The sequence below is a fragment of the Herpailurus yagouaroundi genome, unplaced genomic scaffold (assembly GCF_014898765.1).
Source record: "Herpailurus yagouaroundi ecotype Mexico unplaced genomic scaffold, PumYag 165, whole genome shotgun sequence".
Lineage (NCBI taxonomy): Eukaryota > Metazoa > Chordata > Mammalia > Carnivora > Felidae > Herpailurus > Herpailurus yagouaroundi.
The window spans coordinates 17,497,685-17,515,733 of record NW_024412406.1 but is presented as its reverse complement, the minus strand read 5'-3'; the positions used below and the strand labels follow the sequence as shown (position 1 = coordinate 17,515,733).

The following is an 18,049-nucleotide window of genomic DNA, read 5'->3' as shown; positions in this document are numbered from 1 at the left end:
CATATCTATTACTACATAACCGATTATTCCAAAATGTAGAGGCTTAAAAAACAAACTTTTTTTTTTTTTGACAGTTTCTTTTGATTAGGAATCTGGGCATAGCTTAGCTAGGTGCCCCTGGTTCCAGGTCAAGGTGTTGGCCAGGGTGCAGTCATCCCCAGTCTTGAATAAGGGAGATTCTTCTTCCAAGCTCATTCAACAGAGTTGTTGGTAGGCCTCAGGTTCTTACTGTGGCCAAAGACATCCTTTCCTTGCCATGCAGGTCTCTCCATAAGGCAGCTCACAACATGCTGTCTACCCTCGCAATGAGTGAGAGAGAACATGAGAAGGTGCCCAAGACAGAAGCTACGGTCTTTTTATAACCTCATGTCAGAAGCAATATCCTGTCATTTGTGCTGTATTAAATTAGTTAGAAGTGAGTCAGTAGCTCTAGCCCACAGTCAACTGGAGGTGATTACACCAAGGAGTGAATACCAGAAGGTAAGAATCCTTATGGGCCATTGTAGAGGCCTTCTACCATATCACTTTATGCAAGCCATTTCTCATGGTGGTGTTTACAGCAAGCAATCTTTTTTTCTTTTTAATTTTTTTAAATGTTTACTTATTTTTCAGAGAGGGGAGGGGAGGAGAGAGGGAGACACAGAATCCAAAGCAGGCTCCAGGCTCCGAGCTGTCAGCACAGAGCCCAATTTGGGGCTCGAACTCATGAACCAGGAGATCATGACCTGAGATGAAATCGGCACCCCAGTCCTTTTTTTTTTTAAGTTTATTTATTTATTTTGAGACAGAGAACAGGGGAAGGGCAGAGAGAGAGAGAGAGGGAGAAAAAGAACCCCAAGAAGTCTCCACACCCAGCCCGGTGCCTGATGTGGGGTTTGATCTCACAACTGTGAGATCATGACTGGAGCTGAAACCAAGAGTTGGACATTTAACCAACTGAGCTACCCAGGTTTCTTGCCCTTTTTAAAAAACTTATGTCTACTCCCAACTTGGGGCTTGAACTTACAACCCTGAGATCAAGAGTAGCAGGCCCTACTGACTGACCCAGCCAGGATCGCCTACATCAAGCAGTCTTGAGGAATGAAGTAACCTCTCCCTCTGGGAAAGAGAAGCTGGCTTAGCTTGTTGCTTGCTAGAAAAGCAATGGGCTCCCCAAGCTCACTGTTACCCCCAATGAACACAAACCCACTGCACATGTGGCATCTATCTGGGGCTCTTAGTATCACACCTGTGGGACTTGAGGCAAGAGGAGTTAATGTAAACAATTCATGCTGTTTATGCTGTGCTGTGGGTAAAAAATTTTTTTTGCCTAGGTGGCTCAGTCTGTTGAACGTCAACTCTTGGTTTCAGCTCAGGTCATGATCTTACAGTTCATGAGTTCAAGCCCTGCCTGGGGATTCTCTCTCTCTTTCTCTCTGCCCGACCCTGCTCTCTCTCTCTTTCTCTCTCTCTCCTTTCTCTCTCAAAATAAATAAATAAACTTTTATAAAAGTTTTTTCCCCCTCTTCCTCAGATATTCCATGTCTTCTTTCAGCATCTGTAAAACAGTAAAGGTTAACTTGTTGGCTTGTAAGTAGGATAAAAACAAATTGCAGACCTGACAGTTTGACTCAACAGCACAATTCAGAATTGTATATAAGCCTGGGAGACCATCATTCATACAAGAGATCCACGTACATATATTTCATTTTATTTGACAAACACTTATGTGCCAGGTAATTATTCTAAGAGTTTATTGACATAAACTCATTTCATCCATGAGGTAGGCACTATTAAAAACCCCTGCTTTACAGATGAGGCAGAAGAGGCCCAAAGATGTTGACTAACTTGCTGCAAGTCACATTGCTCATAAGCGTCAGAGCTTCAAATAGTCAAACAGAAACAAACACAAAAGTCCTGGCTACACCATCCACTGATCCACTGTATCATGCTGTGTTCCAGGTTGGGAAGGGGTGAAGCAGAGACAAGATGGGGGGAAATGACAAAACAGAGAGTTCATTCCTCAAAACATGAGTTGAAATCAATTTAGAATTTTTCATTCCTAACATAGTAACATATTGTCTGTTGTTTCAAAGGATATTCAAAGGATAAACTCTACCAGTTATATTTGACTGGTTAGGATTTGACTTAGAACACTTGTTCTATATTCAGACTATGAAGGTTAAAATGTATTGTTCACACACACAAATCTGAACATGGAATTTATAACAGCTTTGTTCATAACTGCGCAAACTTGGAAGCAGCCAGGATGTTTTTCAGTTGGTGAATGGACAAACTGTAGTACATACAGACAATAAAAATTAATTTTTATTTTAGATAAAGAGAGTGTGTGAGCAGGGGAGAGGGGCAGAGGGGGAGAGAGAGAGAGAGAGAGGGAAAGAGAGAGAAACTTAAGCAGGCTCCATGCTCAGCACAGAGCCCGATGTGGGAGTTGATCCAATGACTCTGGGATCATGACCTGAGCCAAAATCAAGAGTCGGACGCTCAACCAACTGAGCCACCCAGGCACCCCTCAATAGAAAATTATTTAATTCTAAAAACAAATGAGCTATTAAACCATGAAAAGATTGGGGGGAGGGGACTTTAATGCATGTCACTAAGTAAAAGAAGCCATATGATTCCAGCCATATGACAATCTGAAAAAGGCAAAACTATGGAGATAGTTAAAAGATCAGTGGTTTCCAGGGGTTGGGAGGAAGGGAGGGATGAATAGGCAGAGCTCAAAGGATTTCAGGGCAATGAAACTGTTTTGTAGGATACTGTAATGGTGAAAACATGTTATTATACATTTGTCCAAGTCCACAGAATATGCAACAAGAGTGAACCCTAATGTAAACCATAGACTTTGATGATAATGATGTGTCAATGTAGGTTCATCCATGATAATGAATGTACCACTCTGATGGGGCAGGTTGTGCATGTGTGGGGACGGGTTATATAAGACCTCTACACTTTCCACCCAATGTTGTTATGAACCTAAAACTGCTTTAAAAAATAGTCTTTTAAAAAATGCTTTGAAAATTACAGTGTACTTAAATTTTTAAAAAAATTTTTTTAATTTATTTTTGAGAGAGAGAGGGCACACCAGCAGAGAGAAAGAGAGACACAGAACCCAAAGCAGGGTCCAGGCTCTGAGCTTTCAGCACAGAGCCCAATGCGGGGCTCGAACCCACGAACCATGAGATCATGACCTGAGCTGAAGTCGGATGCTTAACCGACTGAGCCACCCAGGCACCCCAAAAAATTATAGTGTACTTTAAAATTTAAACTTTTTTTTTTAATTTTTTAATGTTTATTTATTTTTGAGAGAGAGAGAGAGGCCACGAGCAGGGGAAGGGAAGAGAGAGAGGGAGTCACAGGATCCAAATTTGCACGTCACCCTTGCACAGGGGCGGGCTAATCTTCTCTGTATTGTTCCAGTTTTAGTACACGTGCTACCGAAGTGAGCACAGGAGTCACAGAATCCGAAGCAGGCTCCAGGCTCCAAGCTGTCAGCATAGAGCCTAACTTGGAGCTAGAACCCATGGACCACGAGATCATGACCTGAGCTGAAATTGGATGCTTAACTGACTGAGTCATCCAGTCACCTCAAATGTAAACTATTATTAATAGTGTAAACGTGTAGTAAGTTTTTGTTAACCTCACTCTATACCTGTTCAAGTCCCCCTTGCTCTTGGTCTCATCCTTCTGTCTGTTGCCTCCTCCTTTCCTTAATAAGTGTAAATGGCTTGGCCCCCACTTGGGCTCTTTTCACCTCCTCCATTGTCCTTCTCTTCAACCTTCCTAACCCCGGTTTAATGCGGCTGTCTCCTCCATACCTATACCATGGCTGCAGAGCTCTGCGAAGATGATATCTATTGTACAACTTGCATTTCTCCTACATCAGTTCATCCCTCAGTGTGTCCTGCAACTATTTCTGTGTTTCTCAAACCAGAGCTTTCTGCTTAATATATGTATCAGCAAATTTTAAGTGTAGTTTTTATTTTTGATATTGTACTATTTTGAATAAATATTTTCAAAGTCATGCCATTTCTTCTTACTCGACAGATATTATATGTCAGGCTTTTTGCATATATATGTAATTAGATTCATGTTATTAAGCTGTTTTCTATTTAAAAATTAAAATAATCTGGCTTCTAATGATCATGTACAGATATATGGCAGATAAGCATATCTATCAATGATGATTCACCGAAAAGTGCTTATGTATCAGCAAACCCAGATGGGTTGATGTGTTTAGAGTTGCTTTAATTATTGGTCTCCTTTTTTTTTTTAAGAAAAGATGACTTTTATTTATTTTTATTTGAGAGAGAGAGAGTGAGTGCAAGTGGAAGAGGAACAGAAGGAGAGAGAAAATCTTAAGCAGGTTCCATACTCAGGACCCTGGGATCATGACCCGAGCTGAAATCAAGAGCCCGACGCTAAACCAACTGAGCCACCCAGGCGCCCCAATTATTGGTCTCCTTAAGAAGATTCTGTGAAAAAGTTGAGTCATATTCCCTTCTTTAATGTGCCTCAATGCCTTGGAATAAGCCTCCCTTGTTCTTTAGATTAGGGTATTTCTTCACTCAGTGAGCTCAATCAGAATCTAATTCAATCCTTTCCATAGCTTCTCTTTTAGCAAGACTAGGGACCACTCCCTGTGTCCTAGGGATTAATACTACTGGTCTCAAATGGTAGCCGATGGGGAAAATTTGCTTGATAGATGTGGCTCATTTGGCCTGCACAGCATTTTAAGAAAATCTCAATTCATTCCTAGCATTTTGGAATTATGCCATTTCACATTAGTGGATCTGGCCAATTGGGGCTTTGTGCTCACATAGCAACAATCAGCTGGTAGCAGCCATCAGCCATTCCATTTAGAGAGGGCATGCACCTCTTGCCACTCATAAAGACTGATGGTCAGTTGCCATTTATCACCTCACTTTCACCTCTTCTGACACTCACCATTAGAGGTGCTTCCCAGGTGCTTTAGGCATTTGAGTTTGTAAACTTCTACACCTGGTCCTTGCTGCCTTTCACCCAGAACCACCTATTGACATTGAAGGCTCTAGAAACACCAGGGCTTCAAATCAAATGGACTCAGCTCTGCCACTTTCCTGCCATGTGACCTGGGTAGGGTTATTTCACCTCTTTGAATTTCTGTTCCTTTATCTGTAAAAAGGGGATGATGATGGCATGGTTATGTGGATTAAAGGCGATAATGTATATAATGTGTTTCTGATAAAGCCAAGAAGAGGCAGAAAGGACTCAGTGAGTGTGGCCTGCCTCCTTTGACAACTGCTGTGCTCACCTCTCAGGAGATGACAGGGCTATTCCTGTAAGTCTCTGGGATAGTTAATTCACAACTAATTTGTATGATATTCTCAGGTGTCTAGACACAAATAAAAATATAAGAAACCAGGGGTACCTGGCTGGCTCAATAGGTAGAGCATGGGACTCTTGATCTTGGGGTTGTTGTGAGTTTGAGCCCCATGCTGTGGTAGAATTTAGTTAAAAAAATAAGATAAATTTTTAAAATAATAAATAAAAATAATTAAATAAAATATATGAAACCAGATAGTACTTAGGTAAAATTTATATTCTGTAACTGTCATCTGCCATCATCAAGGACCCATAATGGGTTAAGTAAGTTGTTAGCCAACAGCACTTAGATTGCTTGGAGAATAATCCTGTGGCATGGTAAATTGAACTCTTGCAATTAGTTATATAAAGAAAATAAAAATGGAAAAGTTTGTGAGTTGGCATGTTTTCTAAAACCAAGTGGAGTGAGGGAGGGAGACAATTCTCTATATGCCACACTTGCCCTCACACTGCAACTTTGGTAGAGTTGCTGATGTATCTATATATCTAACTTGTTTTTTAATCTGCTGCTGTAACAAATTACCACAAATTTAGAGACTTAAAACCACATTTTTAGCCCTCTAGGTTTGAAGTCTGACATCAGTGTCACTGAGCTAAAATTAACGTGTCAGCAGGGATGCACCCTTTTGCAGGCTCTATGAGTGAATCCATTTTCTTGCCTTTTCCAGTTTCTAGAGACCACCCACATTCCATGGCTTGAGGCCCCCTTTTCCACCTTCAAAGCCAGCAATGTTGTATCTCTCCAACCATCCTTCCATAGTCACATCTTTTTCTCTAACTCTTCTTTTGCCTTCTTCTTCTTCCACTTTTGAGGACCCTTGTGATCATCTGGGACCCACTCAGAAAATCCAGGATATTCTTCCTATCTTAAGGTCAGCTGATTAGCAATCTTTATTTCATATAACCTTCTTAAAATTAATTTTTTAAAATGAGATATAATTAACATATGACATTAGTTTCAAGTGTACAGCATCATGATTCGATAGACTGCTAAATAATCACTCCAAGTCTAGTTGACATCCATCACCACACAGTTACGTTTTTCTTGTTATGATAAATTTTAAGATCTACTCTCTTAGCAGCTTTCAAATATACAATACAGCATTATTAATTGTAGTCACCATGCTGTACATTACATCTTATGACTTATTTATTTTATAAATGGAAGCTTGTAGCTTGTGACCACCTTCACTCATTTCATCTACCCTCTCCCCAATCCCTGATGCTGTCAACCACGAACCTGTTCTCTGTATCTGAGTTCATTTTTGTTTGTTTTAGATTCCATATATAAGTAAGATCATATAGTATTTGTCTTTTCATGTCTGACTTAATTCACTTGCAATAATTGCCCCAAAGTCCATGCATATTGTCCATGCACACTTAATTCTTTGCCATGTCATGTAACATATTTACAGGTTCCAGGGACTAGGATGTGATGTCTTTGGGATGCCATCGTTCTGCCTACCATAATGAGTAGGTACATTACTATAAGTTTATCTCACTTAATCTTCACAACCACCTTGTGAAGTAGGAACTACATTTGCGAGTAAGAAAACTGAGGCTGAGGAGTTAGGAAATGTGCCTGGGTCCAGAGCTAGTAAGCAGAAGTAAGATTCAAATCCAGAGCTGTTTTCCTCTGAAGCCATGTGCCTAATCACTACACTATTCTGAAATTTGTTCAAATGGTGTTTTTCTTTCTATTTTCTATGAGAATGATTATTATAGTGAAAATTGGATTTTTGGGAGGTTAGTGGGATAGCCCAAGGAGTACATATGTTATCAGTTAAAATTCAAATACAGATTGTCTCTTTATTGCCTTAATGTGCTTATATTTTTCTAAATTGAATTTTATGTTATCACAGACTTCTGCAACTAAGTCTGACTTTCCACACTATGCCCCAGATTGTTAACATCACTTGCTTTTAAAAAGTCAAACAGATACAGGTTCCTCCAAGGCTGTGAACTTTGACTTTGCAGAGTTTAAAAGTAAATAAGACCCCAGGTAGTTATGTGATCCAGTTTCTTGCCTTCAGTACCTCACAGCGCTGTTTTTTGGTTTGGTTTGGGTTATTTTTATTTTATTTTTATTATTTTGCTATTTGGGGAAATGTTATGAGATTCCATTGTAGGAGTTTAATTTCTATGCTCTTAGCTTCTAGCAGTTTTTTCTTCTACCTGTTTTTCATTTTTTCATGATTGTTCTCCAATGGAAATAACTAGCAATTAAAAGCAATTTATTGGGGCGCCTGGGTGGCGCAGTCGGTTGAGCGTCCGACTTCGGCCAGGTCACGATCTCGCGGTCCGTGAGTTCGAGCCCCGCGTCAGGCTCTGGGCTGATGGCTCAGAGCCTGGAGCCTGTTTCTGATTCTGTGTCTCCCTCTCTCTCTGCCCCTCCCCCGTTCATGCTCTGTCTCTCTCTATCCCAAAAATAAATAAATGTTGAAAAAAAAAATAAAAAAAAAAAAAAAGCAATTTATCCCAGTCACGAGTGGAAATTATAAGTAACGAGATAAACTTTTAAAGCCAAATAGCATGCTTGTAAAACTTTCAAACAGTATGGTATCAGGCTTGAAGAAATACACCAGGCAGAAGTGGTGAGATAGTTAAAAAGGCAAGGTACTGAGGAATATTCAATAGTGAACAGCATAAGGAAAAATTAATGTGCTTTTCTCATTTTCTATCAAGGATATAAAATCCCCTTGAAAGCACAATGCATGTTGTACCTTGAACCGCTGTATTAACACAGTGCTTTGAAGAGGAAATGTTTGTTGAATCAGTGGTATTTATATTTCAGAAAAGCACCTTGCAGATATCTAAAAGAGAAAATAAGTCAGAAATGGTTTATTTAAACTACACGAGGGGCATCTGGGTAGCTCAGTCAGTTAAGCATACGACTCTTGCTTTCTGCTCAGGTCTTGATCTCACAGTTCGTGGAATCGAGCCCTGCATTGGGCTCTGCTCTGACAGCATGGAGCCTGCTTGGGATTCTCTCTCTCTCCCTCTCTCTGCCCTTCCCCCACTTATGCGTGCACGCTCTCTCTCAAAACAAATTACTTAATTAAAAAAAATTAAACTACATGAGGGGTGCCTGGGTGGCTCAGTCGGTTAAGCATCTTACTCTTGATTTGGGCTCAGGTCATGATTTCATGGTTCATGAGTTCAAGCCCCACATTAGTGGGGCTGTGCTGACAAAGCAGAGCCTGCTTGGGATTCTCTCTCTCTCTCTCTCTCTCTCTCTCTGCCCCTCCCCGCAATAAATAAATAAACATTAAAAAAAAGAATAAACTACATGAAAACCAAGTGGGTGTTCAAATGACCAGTTTCAAATTCAAATCCTGACCCCACAGGAAATCATTATCTATGCCAAGGGCTGGTAGAAGAGGTAGGGGAGGGAGCTGAGAAATAGGTGATTCTGTGAAGATTAGTTGTTGGAACAGTTCTTTATTATATGCTTCATAAATTATTTAAACTACGGTTTGTGAGGGGCGCCTGGGTGGCGCAGTCGGTTCAGCGTCCGACTTCAGCCAGGTCACGATCTCGCGGTCCGTGAGTTCGAGCCCCGCGTTGGGCTCTGGGCTGATGGCTCAGAGCCTGGAGCCTGTTTCCGATTCTGTGTCTCCCTCTCTCTCTGCCCCTCGCCCGTTCATGCTCTGTCTCTCTCTGTCCCAAAAATAAATAAATGTTGAAAAAAAAATAAAAAAAAAATAAACTACTGTTTGTGGGTGAGAATTATATTTTTAACTTCTACCTCTCTGAGCATAGTACCGTACCTGGCACATACTAGGTACTCAACAAAAGCTACTGAATGTAGAAGAAAAAGAACAAAAGACATTAAATTCTTAGATGACACCAAACCAGCATGCACAAACATATAATTTATGACCTCCTATACTAATATATTGTACACATTGTAAACCAGAAACCCGAAATTTAAACACATGAAATAATCAATATATTTTAAATTATTTAATGGTATTTTATTAATAGTAGAAGAGCCTTTTTGCTTTCATTTGATGCTTTATTCCTTGGTAATTCATTACTTTTTAAAAATCTTGGTTTAACACCTTATGATATAGTGATTTGAAGATCGGGTACTAAGTTCAGCTTATTTTGATATTACATTTTAATAGCTGTCATAGCTGAAAAAGATACTTCAAAAAGCTATTTGGATTTAAATTGAAGAAATGCATTGTTGTTGGTTTCTACCTATTAAATTACTCATTTTCTTCTTCAGTCTTATCAACCAGTTCTGCAAAGGTTTTTACTGAAGTCTTATTAGTAAATTCTCATTTTCTCTGCTATTAATCAGCAGTTCTTGCAAACTAATTTAAAGGCGTTGCATTTTAGTTAGTTTGAGGCCCACTGAAATTACTTGAAAAATATTTAAAGAAATAAAAAATTGTTTCCAAAATTTTTAATTATGCGTACGAGTTTTAAAAGGACACACACACACACACACACCATTTTTTTTGCAACGAAATTACACACTGATAGAAATATTTCTGAATGTAATTTTCAAACATTCTCTAAAGTGTTTCTTTCTAAACACATGTACACTTAAAGGAGACGGTGGATGGAGTTAGTCTCTCAGGCAGTGTTAAAAGTTTGCCTTAAAAGGAAAATACCACTCACCACAAAGTTAGGGAAATCTGGATCCCTTGTATTGTTGTCAGAGGAAAATGTATCATTCATCTTGATATTTATTTATTTAAGTAATAATAATAACCCGTGCTTATGTAGTGCTTATTTTGGTGGTAGATTTTCACATTTTTAGCTCATGTCATCCTCAGAACAACCCGGTACAGCAGATACAGTTATGCTCTCCAATTTACAGGTGGGGAAACTGAACCCCAGAGATGTTAAATAATTTGCCCAGGATTACATGGCTGGTCATGGCAGAACTATGGTCAGAACCAGGCAGTGTGTATGCAGGAACAATGCTTTTGACCCCAGGAAGTATCTTGGACACTTCAATAGAAGATAAAGAGTTTCCACGATTACTCTCCATCTCAGTACAAAGTATTATATATATTCTATTGAAAGGATTTTTTTTTTACAAAATTAACCACATCAATGACCTCCTATGCTACACAAAACTGCAATACACTGACGCTGGATAAAGGAGAGCTTCCCTGCAAGGGGGAAGCCCACCCTTCTCAGGATACCTCACAGAGGACATGAATGACTGCCTGACAAAGGACTGTATGAGCAAGCCATTGTCAATATGTATGTTAAATAAGAAAGCTTATCCTCTTTGTGTTTAGATAAAATAGACATTGGGGTACGTTCTTTCTAATCTGTATTAGATTGTCTTGAGCACCCTTAGGACATGCACCCTCCACCTTAGATGTTTTTGTCTTAACAAATATAAAATTCAAAATCACCAAGGAAAAATACAGTTTGGATAAAATAGGTACGGGGAGTTTCATAGGATAATCAAAATAACTTCTTAAATATAATGCAAGAATACATAAATGGGCTAAATAAGCATTTAGAGTTCAGATTTTAAAATCTGATAATGAAGAAATGTAATTTTAAATGTGAGAATAATTTTAAGTTCCAATATAGGAGCGTGAATTGAAGAGCTGTGAGAGAATGCTCTCACTGTACTAAGGACTTACCTGATCTTTTATAGAGTTCCATGTCTCATACTCGGCATCTCATCTAAATAAGAACATGGAGTATTTGGAAAGAATTCATATGAGAGTCATTTCACATTTAAAAAAAAAAAGAGGAGGGGAGGCTGGGTGGCTCAGTTGGTTGAGCATCTGACTTTGGCTCAGGTCATGATCTTGAGGTTGATGAGTTCAGGCCCCGAGTTGGGCTCTGTGCTGACAGCTCAGAGCCTGGAGCCTGCCTTGGATTCTGTCTCCCTCTCTCTCTGCCCCTCCCCTGCTCTTGCTCTCTCTCAGTTTCAAAAATAAATAAACATTAAAAAAAAAAAAAAGAGGTGAGGGAGGGGTGATGGGCTAAATGGGTAAGGGGCATTAGGGAATCTACTCCTGAAATCATTGTTGCACTATATGCTAACTAACTTGGTTGTAAATTAAAAAAAAAAAAAAGTGAGAAAAAGTTAAAGGGACTGAGGTTGTTTATTCTAGAAAACATAGAGAATTTAAGGGTTTCCCCGTATATGAAGCGTTATAATCCCTTAAAGTCTATTTAAGTCTTTGACATTTGGTGAGCCAGACACAGACTCCTCAAAGAATCAGTTGTGGAAATAACAGCAACACACTTCTTTAAGCCAGGGGCTATTAAGCTTTTGCATTTGAAATGGGTTCAATCATTAATTGCACATAATTAACAGTAAATAACTGAGTCACCAAATGAATAGTGTTTAAGAAAAGCTATTATTTCCTACTGATAAGCAACTAAAATAATTGTTATCTTCAAAGTCCACCCAGTAGGTTTGAGCTCACAGGCCCAGTATGATTCTGAGGAACATCGTAACTGCTGACACAACTTATGTAAGTTATTGCCAACTATTTACAGATGTAGTTTATGTATGTAACAGACTAACCAGAGATCAAAACAAAAAAAGGAAAGAAAGAAAAAGAAAAAAATGAGAAAGAAAAAAAGGGTGTATTTTGTTCTTGATACTTATAATAACTAGATTGGAAGACAATGAGGTTTCCTTAATAAGGAAGGATAATGGTTTTACTTCAGATCTTAGCAAAATTTAAAGTAATTTCTAGCAACTATTTATCAAAAAGCTGTGCCAGCATTTTAAGGGTTCTGGTCTCTTAACACTTCCCCTGGATTTTTCTCAGGAGTCTAATACAGAAAGTGAAAAAGTCCGGTAATCTAAGAGGCCTTATATTTGATCCTAATGTAGTCTTGCTTTAAAATGGTTTTCACATTGTTACAAAACACACTTGAACTTTGGGCACTTCAGTTTTGAGTTTGAACATGGCTAATTTGGCCCAACAAAGATGTTGAGCTGTGGACCACTCCCACCCCCAACACACAGAATGAGAATACTCTGAACCATTTTCTAGATGAAGGAAACAAGTTAATTTGGCTCTGTGCCAAGGCAGTATAAAACAGTATCAATTTCAGTTCCCATGGATATCTGAGTTTTTTCTGCCTATACCTTGGGTGGCTTTGTGTTTTATTATATGGTTTTGCTCAGAAAATTCAATAAATTTGTCACTTTAATTCTCATATTCTTACCTATTTATAACAGGCTTTTCCGGGTTAATTATTTCCTGAGCCAATTCATGACTTGGACTATCCTTAAATTACCTTTCCAAGAAAAGTGGTTTTCATTTTTTTTGAAGCTGTGGGATACTGCATTTGATATACCAAAGGATAAGCATAGCTGGAAACTATAGCAACAACTCATGATGTCTGACCCACTTAAGTAGATGAGTTTGTAGTAGAATGAAGGAAAAGGTGCAATACAAATAATATGAATCAAAAACATCTTTGCTTTTGTAATCATGTGGTTGGTAGCACTATTCTTACTTCTCTAGTCTTATTGATTTATCTGCTATAAAACAAATGTTCCAATGAATGCTGGCCCTCATTTCCATTACCAACTGACTTATGAATGAATAGAAGCCATTCAGGTCCCGTAGCTGTCATTTTATCAATTTTTCTCCTTACGGGAAGTGGTATTTCTTATATTGTTATGCTCTTCAACTCTTCCAAAGTTACAATGAAAGAACTACAAACAACAGAGGACTTTATTATGATATAAAAAGTCATGATGGTTCCATATCAGGCACCAGTTTAGGGAAAAGGTTTCCCATTTTGAAAAGTAGGTAAAAACCAAGCACTGATCTCAGTGGAACATATTACCTAAAAAGAAAAAAAAATGCTATATTACCTCCTTAGGTAGTTGTTTGTTTTTATTTTTAATATTTGGGTCAACAGTTTACAGTATCACCAGCCCAATTTTCTAAAGTTCTGAACATAACTATATCTTAATATTTCTTTTATGGTTTTTTTCCTGTTACTTTTAGGACTTCTACAAAAAAAAAGAAGAAAAGAAAAGAAAACCTCTAAATGTTGACCATTCTTTAAACTAGCACAAAAGAAATATAAATATTGGCATTTTTATGTCTGTGTTAGAGCTAATAATAATGATGATGACAATAGCAGTCTACTGATGTTATGTTCCAGGCATTCTACTAAGTTCATTTGATCCTCCTAGCAATTTTATATGATAAACACTATTATTATCTCTGTTTCACTGAGGAGAGAAAAGTACTATTATTCTTATGTTACTGATGAAACCAAAGCTCAGAGAGGTAAAATAATTTGCCCAAAGTAGAAAGTGGCAGAGCCAGAACTGAAACCTGAGTCTATTCAATGCCAAAGCTTGTGCTCATAATCTCTACATTATAGATAAAACAGATAAACAAAATATTTGCCCTATCTGTATGGAGTCCTATTTTAAAAGAAAATATTGGAACCCATAGTCTAAACAAAATACTTTCTGTTTTAAAATTTTACTTATATGAAACCTTTCATTTTTAATTTTTTTAAAGTTTATTATTTTGAGGGGGGAGAGAGAGAGAGAGAGAAAGAGAGAGAATGGGGGAAGGGCAGAGAGAGAGGGAGAGAGAGAATACCAAGCAGGCTCTGCACTGTCAGCACAGAGCCCTACATGGGGCTCAGTCTCATGAATCATAAGACTGAGCCCTACGTGGGGCTCAGTCTCATGAATCATGAGATCATGACCTGAGCTGAAATCAAAAGTTGGATGCTTAACAAACTGAGCCACCCAGGTGCCCCAATTTATATGAAACCTTTAATAAAAGCATAAATATCAGCTAGACATTTAGCTGAACATTCAACAACTTTTCTTTTACAATATAAGCTTAAAAAGACATTGGAACATAAGGGAAAATGGAGATTTGATCTATATAGGTGAATACGATTAATCAAAGTTATCAGCCTTAAAGTGAGCCTTTAAAATTAATTTTAAGTGAAAACCCCTTTAGTATTAAGTTCGTGAATATATTTACAACCTCTAGTATTCTGAAGAAATCAAGCTAGTGAATTGTAGCTTTCTGATTATAAATGCAAAATAACCATTTCTTATCAGTTGAATGTGGCTCATCTACCTTCTTGTCTTAAAATGTTGTAGGAGGTGGTGTGTGTGTGTGTGTGTGTGTGTGTGTGTGTGTGTGTGTGTGTGTTCTTCATAGCAGGAAGACAGATTTATCCTGGAAATACAATGGTTTCCAGATGTTTGTTTTTTAAGAGGAAAGGAAAGAAGGAAGGAAGGAAGGAAGGAAGGAAGGAAGGAAGGAAGGAAGGAAGGAAGGAAGGAAGAAGGAGAAAAGAGAAATAAGAAAGAAAGGAAGGAGGAAGGGAGGAAGGAAGAAAGTTGAAATATGGTGATAGACAGGTATGTATCTCTAAGGCGAGAATGATGTCATTCCATTTGGAGTTTATTGACACAAAATTTCTTTTTGTCTGAGAAATTTTTCAGCAATGTGAATATGGTTTTAATTAAGAGATACACTGATCACTTGTTGATTTTGTTACAAGGGAGGAAATTCTGTAGCTTCTCTGTGCCTTATTGTGTGGATCACAGGGAAAACATACAAAGGACCATGGCAATGTATTGAACTGTATCTGTTGTACTTTATATCCATTTCCTTGTGCCACTGAAAATCATTGTTTAGAAAGTTCTGCAGGATTATTATATTTCAAAGTATAAAAATTCTGTATTACACCTTCATTTTCTTTAAGAAGGAGAAAGCCATACTGTGTTAAATGACATTACAAATGAATATTCTTACCTTTACCTGTGGTTTAAATTTTTGAATATTATTTTAAAACATACGGAAATGTCCCCTGAATTTAGGGAAGCCACACATGAATGCCAGTTCCTCTATAACTACCTTTGGAAGTTTATTTGTTCATAGATTTATGGCACATTCTCTGGAATCATATAGTCTGAAGTATAGATGGTTGCCTCAAAATCTGAAACATGATATGGACGTGGGAATCTTTATATAGTTGTCTGAGTCTATCTTCAAGTGATACCTGATAAAACATTAAACTATAGTAGTGTTGTGGGGCAAACAACAACCCACTCTACCTGAAAATCCTAACCACCTTACTCCACTCCCACTGAATCGTGTAACCCTTAGGTTTTCCACTCATCTTCTCTACCTCCCGCTATCTTACCTGGAAAAAAGGAGACGAGTAAGAGTCTAAAATGCAACTTCTATATTTAAAGAATAAGAAAGAGTCATAAGAAACTGTGAAGTGTGCCCTCATTTGACTTGGAGATTAATGGGCATGCAAAAAAAAAAAAAAAGTAAATCAGAGAAATGTGTGTAAATTTTTCTGTACCCAGGATCTGCCAAATTGTGAACTCTTTACCTATAAACACAAAAGCCAAAACGTTGCTGATGAAAAAGAAAAAAAAAAAAAGAAAACTTCAAATAATACTAAATGAAGCACAGTTGTTGCCCTAAATTACTCGGATACTCATTTCACTTCCCTGAGTTTCCAGTTTACACCCAGCCACAGGCCCACCAGGCCGCTCCTGGGGTGACTCTCACTCCTCTGGCGGTCCAGCGGTCCTGCTCGCTGCCTACGCCAGGGTCGTCTTCACCGGGCGGCCGGGAGCGTTGGCCCACGCGGCTCCTGGGCCCCAGGGCGGCAGTCACTGTCAGCGAGGAACCGTAGCCTCTAGATAGGATCCACCAGCGTCCCCAGAACTTTGCGTGCACGGCGAAGCGGGAGCCAGTCCGCGCGCTGTGGCCCGGGCTTTCGCCGGGGTGCACGGGGAAGAGAGAGAGAGCGGCTTTCGGCGGCCGGGCCCGAGCAGGGGCCGCCCAGCCTGAGTCTCCTGCCGCGCGCCGGCAGCCCCCGGCTCGGAGCGGGCGCCCTACCGCCGCGCTGCCGGCCGCCCGGCTCTCTCCAGCCGCCCGACACACTGCGGGAGGAGCCGCCGGCCGCCGTGACGCGTCAGGGAGGAAACGGCGGCGCCCGGCGGCCCTGCGGGGAAGGAGGAAGCGCGCGAGTGCGCTCGCCTCCGCCCCGCCGCACTAGGAGGCAGCACCGCGCGGACCAGGGTAGGTGCGGGGACGCGGGGACGCGAGGCGGGTGGGCCGGCCGCAGGGTCCGCGCGCGTCCGGTCGCAGTCGGAGCCCCCGGGCGGGTGAGACGGGGCGGAGCGAGCGGTGCCCGGGCCTCGACTGCTGCCTCTCCTCGAAGCAAACGTGACTTTTCGACCCCTCAGCCCGAAAACCTCCGAATTGGTCAGAAGGGCAGAAGCAATACCCCCCGCGCAGCCCCCGATTCTGAGAGTTGGTGGTCTGTGTTTCCTCGAGGTGAATTCGGATTCTTTTTGATTCCTAAACGCTCGAGCCTTGTCGGTGGACGGACATTGTTAACCCGTGCGCGGCCTCGCAGCTTAGACGAGCCGGGAACTGTGAAGGTGGGGGACCCCCTCCTGGAGTCGAAAGAGGGTGCGGGTCACCTGCGAGGATCAGGGATGGCGGAGGGCAAGGGAATCATTAACCTGTTGTCAGCGGATGGTAGTCTCAGACTAATGCGTTCCTGTCCTTAAGTTCTCTGTGATTTATTTAAAGCCTTTCCATCTCTTTTAAAGTGAATTTGGCTCTATTGGTTCCCTCAGCTTTAGCATTAAAATGTACCATCTAGAGTGCTTTGAGATTTTTAGATTTGTCATTTTTAGTGGTGGTCAGTTGGAAAGGTAGAAGAGAGAAAGAGTTCATCTCTTGAGACTTAAACTCCATCATTTAATTTTGCACAGTGATTTCTGAACCATAAGTTGAATTTCGGTTCTGCACCAAGAGACTATATATTTGAGATGCAGGTACACTTGAGATGCAAGAATAAATACACAGCACTATAGTTTCTAAATCTTTATTTAAAAATATTAGAGTTTAGTGTGTTTTGATTCTCTACTTTGTCTCTAGGTTGAGGATTTACCCAACCAGTCTGGGAAGTGACTTATTTATTTAACAAACACTTAAATGGCTCTTACTACATGCTTGGGCTCCTTCTAAATGTTTTATAAATATTAACTCAACTTGTTAACTAAAAATACTAAATTGTAGCAGTTCTAGCAGTGAAGAGGTTGTGTACACTTCAGTTCCCCAAATGTCATTGCAAGAACTAGAAACATTAGAGGAAGTTTCAGGCATATTTTAGGACTGGGTGTGCCTTCTGGTGCACTTGGCTACCACTCCTGTAAGACAAGCCACCACCCCTTCATTCCCTGGGGGAAGGGAGTCTGGAGCTACAGGAATGAGACCTCTTCCTTTCAGATCTCCACCAGATCCCTAGTGTCTTCTATAAGATGGTCTTTCTCATCCACTATACTGTCCATCATTATTAGCTAACTCTGGAGAGACCAGAACTTCTCCCTTTTTTCAACTGCCACTACACTGAGCCTAATTTTGTTTTTAAAAGGAGCTTTGTTCCTAATCTGTTTGACAATTGATGAAACCATAGTTTAGTGGAATATACCATAAAATAGAATGTTTTGGTTTGTACACATCAACATAACAAATAATGCTCTGTGATTTCACTGCCATTTACTGTTGGTAATGTTGAGTTGATAGGTCAATCTGGTAGATGCCCATTTTGTGATTTGCAGACATATAGAGAGAATATTTTTCCAGAATAAAGTACCCTCTTCAAATGAGTCCTTGGCCTGATAGATTGTTACAGACCCAAAACGGTG

General features: G+C 39.8%; 1 protein-coding gene, 1 long non-coding RNA gene and 1 other non-coding gene across 4 annotated transcripts in view; 2 read left to right on the top strand and 1 right to left on the bottom strand.

Moving 5' to 3' along the window:
• The first annotated feature begins 29 nt into the window (after window positions 1–29).
• Window positions 30–4,024, top strand: LOC121038166 (uncharacterized). Its single transcript, XR_005794198.1, has 2 exons — window positions 30–480; window positions 3,421–4,024. It is a non-coding gene; the product is annotated as an uncharacterized LOC121038166 (long non-coding RNA).
• On the bottom strand, window positions 3,345–3,450 carry LOC121038369 (U6 spliceosomal RNA). The gene has a single exon (XR_005794325.1). It is a non-coding gene; the product is annotated as a U6 spliceosomal RNA (small nuclear RNA).
• Window positions 4,025–16,241: 12,217 nt separating the features above from the next.
• Window positions 16,242–18,049, top strand: part of SGK3 (serum/glucocorticoid regulated kinase family member 3) — a 141,927-nt gene continuing 140,119 nt past the window's right edge. For both annotated transcript variants that reach the window (XM_040487678.1, XM_040487677.1), the window contains exon 1: window positions 16,242–16,409. The gene's annotated coding sequence lies outside the window, so the exon portion shown is untranslated. The remainder of the gene's footprint in view (window positions 16,410–18,049) is intronic.